Source organism: Gopherus evgoodei, unplaced genomic scaffold, assembly GCF_007399415.2.
Source record: "Gopherus evgoodei ecotype Sinaloan lineage unplaced genomic scaffold, rGopEvg1_v1.p scaffold_33_arrow_ctg1, whole genome shotgun sequence".
NCBI classification, from domain to species: domain Eukaryota; kingdom Metazoa; phylum Chordata; order Testudines; family Testudinidae; genus Gopherus; species Gopherus evgoodei.
The window spans coordinates 2,580,711-2,587,069 of record NW_022060005.1 but is presented as its reverse complement, the minus strand read 5'-3'; positions in this window follow the sequence as shown (position 1 = coordinate 2,587,069).

Below are 6,359 nucleotides of genomic sequence, written 5' to 3'. Positions count from 1 at the left end.
CCCAGCAACCCTGTGTGCCCCTCTCCATCCTGACCTGGATCTGTGAGCAGGGTGCTGTGATAAACTCTACTCCTGGGGGAATTCTGCAGCAGTGGGAATAGGATTTTGTATTTTCCTGCATAAAATACATTTTGCCCAAGAAGTGCTGAAGTTTCACCATTTTCCCACCAGAGGCCGCTGTGGCTCTGCTGTTCTGGCGCCACAGTGGCCTCTGGTGGGTAAAAGGCAGAATTGCATCACTTCTTAGACAAAACGTTTCTTATGCGGGAAAATACAAAATTATACGAGACAGATGAATTCTGCATATCTGCATATTGGCAGAATTCCCCTAGGGGTAAATCAAAGGACAGGAATCCCCTACCTAGCGAGATCACCATCTCGTAAATCTCCTGCATGACGTCCCTGTAGAGGGCTCTCTGAGCGGGGTCCAGCAGAGCCCCCTGCCCCTCGGTGAAATACACAGCCACCTCCTCGAAGGTCACCGGCATCTGAAACAGCCACAGTCACCCACTTGGTACCTGCTGCCCCAGCAACAATCCCACTATTCACAGGGGAGGGGGGCAATAATATGGAAGCTCTGGGAGAGCCAGAGCAGGCAGGAGGCTTCAGGGGGTGAGGAGTAAAAGTGAGAGCTCCTGGTCCTTCCCAGAAGACAGAGGAGGGCAGCGCCATCATATTTAATCACATATCTACTAGCTGATACAGGACATGGAGGCACCAAGCAGGGGACTGAGACGGAACCCGGGTGGGAATCCCAATACGCTCCCCATTGCTAGCTGCTGGGTGTGAGGGGACAGGGCAGCTCCCCTGGGCCTCACTGCTGGGTGGCCTCTTCATATTTCACAGCAGCCTCTGGCTATTGGGCTCAAGCTTCATGCGGAGAGACTGGCAAGTTTCTCCATTTCTCTTCAGGAGTTTGTTTACTGTTCCATAAATTGGGGGAATTCTGCCCCCTTCCAACAGGCCTGTTCCTATAAACAGGGACCCAGATCCAACAAGTCCCAGCAGGTTTCTCACACCCTGTCCCCCTCTCTTTCTCCTCTTGTGTCTCCTTCAGACACCTCCCTGAGAAATCCCCTACCTGAATTGGCTTCACTGCAGCCTTTCCTCCAGCCGGCCCCTCAGGAGAATGGGACAATCTGGAGCAAAAACGTGGCTGTTATTCTGCAGCCTGTCAGGGCAAGAGGAGTGACTGGTGTGTTTGCAGAGGGAGTTTTAGTCCATTTCACACACCACTTCTCAACATGCTCTTTCTCTGCAGAGGGAGTCTGCCTGGCTGGGAAATCATTTGGTCACTTTGTTAAGATATCGATATTCAGGCCTGTCTGCAAAGGCCTATGCTTTAAGAATTTAGGTGTATTCTTATCACTTAGCTAGTTATAGAGGTATAAAAGAAAGAATCAAAGATCACTGTCTGTGGAATGGCCTTCTCTTACTGTGACAGGCTAAGGCCTTCAGCTAAAATGTAGTTAGGCAGCCATAAACTGGGAAGAGTATGGTCACCTCCACACATTCCAAACTAGTCACATTGAAATAAGATGTGATTGGGCTATTAGGAATACAATCCTGTCCTGATATTCCTATCACCTCCAGAGAAAGGGAAGAACCTAGAGGATGTAAAAGGAAACCTAGTTTAATAGCATCCTGTCTGGCAAGAACTCACTTATCAATAGACACAGCTGGAAAACCCTTACGTCTGTATAGATGTAGTTGTGAAATCCTCACTTCTGTATCTCTGCCTGGTTCTGTAAGTGTTTCTGTCAGCTGTGTAATTAATTTTGTTGGGTGTAAACCAATGAAGGTGGTGGAATATAACTGGTTAAATAACCATGTTACAATATGTTAGGATTGGTTAGTTAAATTTCAGTAAAATGAATGGTTAAGGTATAGCTAAGCAAAACTCAGGTTTTACTATATAGTCTGCAGTCAATCAGGAAGTGTGTGTGGGGGGAAATGGGAACAGGGACTGGGGATGGGGGAACTGGGATCATGTTTTATTAAAGGGGGGGATGGGAACAGAAACAGGGACACAGACAAGGCTCTGTGGTGTCAGAGCTGGGAAGGGGGACACTGAGAAAGGAAACTGGAATCATGCTTGCTGGAAGTTCACCCCAATAAACATCGAATTGTTTTCACCTTTGGGTATTGTTGCTCTCTGTTCATGCGAGAAGGACCAGGGAAGTAAGAGGGTGAAGGAATAAACCCCCTAACATACTTTATTACAGCCCAGACCCAGACTCTCTCAATAAGGACTAAACCCACTGAGACATTTTTAAACCCTCCGCATAGCAAAGGGAAATTTCACTGCCCCCAAAACACTTTGTTAACACAGAGGTAGGGTGACTGACCCACCTTGTGTGCTTCCAGACCATTGAACCAACTCTGTGTAAACCTCTGAAAACCAGGAATTAAAGAGTTCCGGTGCACACTAGCCCTGGCAGTGTTTTCATACTGAGGACATTTACCCATCTCTGTGGAACTTTATGGGAACCAGGAAAAAATGAGTCACGGAACATGAAATCTGGTCTTTGTGTGCTTTTACTCAGATTTCACAGAGGGGGCGGGGGGACCAGTGTTTCTCAAATTGGGGATCCTGACCCAAAAGTGAGTTGCAGGGGGTTCCGCAAGGTTATTTTTTTGCAAGGGTCGTGGTATTGTCACCCTTATTTCTGCGCTGCCTTCAGAACTGGGCAGCTGGAGAGCAGCAGCTATTGATCAGACATCCAGCTCTGAAGCCGCCTCACCAGCAGCAGCGCAGAAGTAAGGGTAGTAGTACCGCAAACTCCCACACGCACACACACACAATAACCTTGTGACCTCCCCACAACTCCTTTCTGGGTCAGGACCCCTACAGTTACAACACTGTGAAATTTCAGATTTATATAACTGATATTAAATTGACTGTTTTAAATATCCTATGATGGTGAAATTGACCAAAATGGACCGTGAATTTGGTAGGGCCCTACTTATCACTAGAAGCAGTAGCCGGCTCGGGGTAAGGGGGGCGGACAACAGGACAGCAACGGGGCAGATGTGTAAATCAGGAATAAACCTACACACACACACACTCTCTCGACACTCCCTGTTATTGCCCTAACTGCACAGAGATGGCGAAATCTGCCACATTTCAAGTTGTCTCTCCCACACGTCTTCTTTTCCCTGCATCTCAGTCTTATTTTTCACCCTCTCCCTGACAACAACTCTGACAAAACGGGATACCCCACTGAGGCTTATTCATGGTCCCCTGAAGCATCTCTCTCCTGTAGTTTGGCTCTTGGTGCAGACAACCCCAAAATCATGAGTCAGAGCCCCAAAATCATGATATTTGCTAAAAATAAAAATTACAAAAATTGCAGATTTGTGTGCATTTGGGCTTTTGGGTTTTACTCAGGTCATCAAGCTTTTCTGTGCAACCATGAAGGCTAGAAGCTGAGTTTTAATGACACCCTAATGCTTGGACTAGAAGGGCAGTGTTTGCCCTCAGATCTCCCAGACACAGTTTAGAAAGGCAGCAGATCCTCTCCAAAAAGCAAGAGAAACACTGGACCAGACCAGTGGCCCTCAGCCTTTCCAGATGACTGTCCCCTTTTCAAGAGGCTGGTTTGTCTTGTGTACCCCCAAATTTCCCCTCACTTAAAAACGACTTGCGTACAAAATCAGACATAAAAATACAAGTGTCACCACACACTAGTACTGAAAAATTGCTTCCTTTCTCATGTTGTCTGTATGAAATTTTAGCTTGTTCTGACATCACTCAGCTTTTTATGTAGCCTGTTGTAAAACTAGGCAAAGAGCTAGGTGAGTTGATTTACCCCCTTGAATACATGCCCCTGGGGCTTTAAGGAAAGCACAAAATAACAAGAGACTGGGACAGCGGGATCTGAGGCTGTGCAGAGTCACTTTCCTGCTCAGATGCTGCTGCAGGCACGTTCACAAGGCACCAGGTTCCCAGGGCCTGTGAAATCAGAGTCACTTTCCTGCCCTGCCCCAGCCCTTCCCCCGGCTCTCTCCCCTAACTGCAGGCCCCGGCTCAGGGGCTGGTGTCGGCAGAGCCCGAGGCTGCCCCAGGGGTTGGTTCCAAGCACCGGAGAAAGTCTCCCCAGCTGGGCGCGGAGGGGGGTTCATGCAGGTCTCCCCCCGCACAGACCCCACGCAGCAGCTGCTCAGGTCGGGCTCCCAGGCCACAACGGAGCCAGCAGCATCTTCAGGCTTTAGCACTAACTCACATGCAGGATCCTCTAGGGCTCCGATTCCGCTTCCTTTTCCCCCAGTACCTGCTGCCTCCCTTTTTCCCCTCCCAGCAGCTGCTGGAGCCCAGCTGGTTTAGTCCCTTCCTGTGCCCTTCAATACCAAGTCGGGTAGCAACACTCACAGGGACCGTCTCAGGCTGGAAAGAGCCTTGTTCCCACAGAGCCGGGAATAGAACCCAGGTGTCCGGACTCCCTGCCCATCCCCCACCCCGGATCTTCTCAACCTGGAGATGTTTGGTTTTGGTTTTCACTACAGCTGGATCCACCCATACCTTGGCGAGGCCCCAGGCAGCAACCAATCCCCGGCAAGGAGACGCCCCCCCCCGCCCTTCCCGCCATGTTTCATGGCAAAACCTTCCCCTGAGCCCTGGTAGCTTAAACCCAGCGGCTGCCCCATGGCGCTGGCAGGGAGCGCTGCATGCAGGGCGCCGCGCCGCGCCCCGGGCCCCAGCACTGGGAGGAAGCGGGGCAGAGCCAGTGCTGCCCACGGTGCCAGGAGCCCATTCCCCGGAGCCTGCTGCAGCCCTGGGTGCAGCTGGGGAGACGGTGGGGACCTGGGAGCTGGTTGTTGGGGGGCACTGTTTGTAACTGGGGTATGGGGGACATGCCGGTGGAGGAGGGGTTGGCGCTAGAGGGTTAGGGGGTATCACTGGGGGAGATTGGGAGCTGGTTGTTGCGGGAGCACTGTTTGTAACTAGGGTGGGGGGAGGGAGCTGGGGTGTGGAGATGGCGTGGGGGGGGTGTTTGGAGATGAGATGTTTCAGGTTAGGGGGTGTTGGTGACTAGGGACCTGGGATGATGCAGAGCCCGCACAGCTGGCCAGCAGGCAGTATGGAATGAGAACCCTCACAAATTTCCTGGGACTGCAGCTTCAAAAGAAAAAAGGATCATCTGGGAAAATCTGGGCATGTGGCAAGCCTGGTGTTTGAGGGGACCAGGTGGATCCTAAATATATTATTGCCTTCAGTGAGCGATATTTTGGTTCTCCAATTCACCCCCCACCCAATAATTTGTACTCAAAAAAGCAGATTCTGTCTCACAAGCACTGATCATCTAGCGAGCCCCATCTCTTCCTGCACCTCACTCTGTGATGCTGGGCTCCTGGAAAATACGTGGTCGGAGGGAACTCTATCAAATTATGGTGGCCAATGTATGTGCCTTTTGCAGTAGCTAGTGCAGATCTCCATGATGTGTTTGTCCTTGCCTTCCTCACAGGCATTGACTCCCAGCTGAAATAGTTAATAGTGTGGCCATTTAATGTGTCCTCCTCAGGCTCTGAGATCAATGTGCCATCTGGGATGAGTGGGGTAGTTCATGCATCTCAGAGCTGCTGTGTCGAGCTGGGTGCCAACATGGGCACTGATGATGGCACCAGTTAAATTTCTTTCACCTTTTTGACCTTTTTTCTTTGCCATCGTTGTTCCAAGGGGTGACCGAGGAGATGGCTGTGTATTTCACCCGGGGCAGGGGGCTCTGCTGGACCCTGGTCAGAGAGCCTTCTACAGGGACGTCATGCAGGAGAATTACGAGACGGTGATCTCACTATGTAAGGATCCCTGTCCCCTCTGTGATGTCTCTGGAGTGCCCGAATCCACTTCTGCTCAGGGTTCTTCCCTGGTCCCCAGGGTTTAAGTGAAAGTGTGTGTGGGGGGGTCACATTTTCCCATCCTCTCCTTCATTCAGGCCCAGAAGGATCTCTCTTTTCTCCCTCCCCCTCTCCTGGGTTTGTGGGAGCCCCCCTCTCTTTTTCTTACTGCACCCCATCGTGTCATTATGATGAAACATAGCATCACCCTGTAATGTCATGATCTGTGACAACAGGCACCCAAATCAGTGACTTCTCCCTATCTATTCTGATCTTCACTGCTGTTGGTACCTTAGCTTTAAGGGCGGGGGGAGTATCAACCCTTTATTCCCCAGAACCCTTGTGAGAAAGACTCACAACCCACACCCTCTTCCCAGGAAATTCAGAAACTCTGCAGGGAGTCTAATCCTGCCCCCTAGGAGGCAGAAGGGCTGTTCACACAGACTCCCTGGTCCCCTCCTGCCTGGACCATAGAGAGGCCTTTGGAGGTTTAGAACCAGGCAAAGGGCTTAGCACTAAGAAAC